The 1,305-nt window shown below is 39.2% G+C and overlaps 1 pseudogene; it reads right to left on the reverse strand.

The window, feature by feature from the left end:
* LOC102833190 overlaps window positions 1-948 on the reverse strand; it is a 6,192-nt pseudogene extending 5,244 nt beyond the window's left edge.
* Between the last annotated feature and the right edge of the window lie 357 nt (window positions 949-1,305).

Genomic DNA, 1,305 nt, shown 5'->3' on the forward strand with positions numbered 1-1,305 from the left:
CATTTTGATTTGTGGCCCATTAGCAAATGAAGGTTCTGTGAGCTTTTCTCTACTTGGAGGAGGCATTTTTACCCCCAGTTGCATTCTGAGTGCCTTCCCACTTTCCGGTCCTGTATCTGACAGTGTTTCTCTGCTATTCATAGAGTTTTTAGTGACTAGTGACTAGCGATTTGGAAGTAGTTGTCACTCTTTCTTCCTAGTCTGTCTTTGTTTGGAAGCTCATCTGAAACTTGTCCACCATGGGTGACCCTGCTGGTTATTTAAAATACTGGTGGCATAGCCCTCAGAATCACAGCAGTTCAAACCACTACAGCACGACAAACAGATGAGTGGTGGTTATATGGTTGCTGTTAAACACGAATCTCCTTGGGCTATGGCTTTTAAGGTGGGATTTCTGTCCTAGGATATCAAGTCAGCCAAGAGGCAGAAGCGCAGCAGGGGTGACAGGGTAGTAATGAGACGCTTTCAGCTGCGCTTGTGGGTCTCTAAGTTGGTCGACCCCGCCTCCGTGTATGTGTGTATGTGTGTATGTGTGTACAAGGGGATTAAACTGTTTCAGGAAAATTCCATTATATTTGAATTTAGTTTTTCCTCAAATTGTGAAGTAAACTTTTGTGTGTGTGTGTGTGTGTATAAATATATTATGTATATATGTATACATGTGGAGTTCTGGTGTGGTGTTCTAGGAGAAGACACTGGATCGCTATGTAGGTTTGAATGACAAGGTCAATGGTTCAAACTCACTAGCTGCTCCTTGAAATACACAGGGTCACTAGGAGTCAGACTGACTTGATGGCATTAAACAATAACCAATAGGTTTACATATATGTACGTATGCATACATGTGTTTTTGTGCTTTAAATTTTTCATGGAAAAACATATATATTAAAGGAAATGGCCAAGTTAACAGAAGGAAACTATTGTACCAGATTCCACTCTAGATAAAAGGGAAACAAATCAAACATACAAATAAAACAAAGTTTGAACATTTTCTCAGCACAGAGGACCAGGTATAAATATTGCTGGATCCAAAGGACACTTGAAGTCCAAGCATATTAATGCTGAACAACTATCTCCTCTCCTTCTTCTTACATCTCTTTCATCATCGCATCTTCTTTATTTATGGAATAGTGGAGGAGCAGAAGAGTCAAGCAAGGAAATACAGACATCAAGTTCAGTCATCTTGTATAAACAGTATTTTCAAGGTGAGAGCTGAGAGTTTCTAATCATAAACAGATTGATAGTTTAACGATTGAAATTACACTATTTACAACTAAAATGGAGAACTTATTCTCTAGTCCCTTT

Source organism: Chrysochloris asiatica, unplaced genomic scaffold, assembly GCF_000296735.1.
Source record: "Chrysochloris asiatica unplaced genomic scaffold, ChrAsi1.0 scaffold00191, whole genome shotgun sequence".
In the NCBI taxonomy this organism is placed as follows: domain Eukaryota; kingdom Metazoa; phylum Chordata; class Mammalia; order Afrosoricida; family Chrysochloridae; genus Chrysochloris; species Chrysochloris asiatica.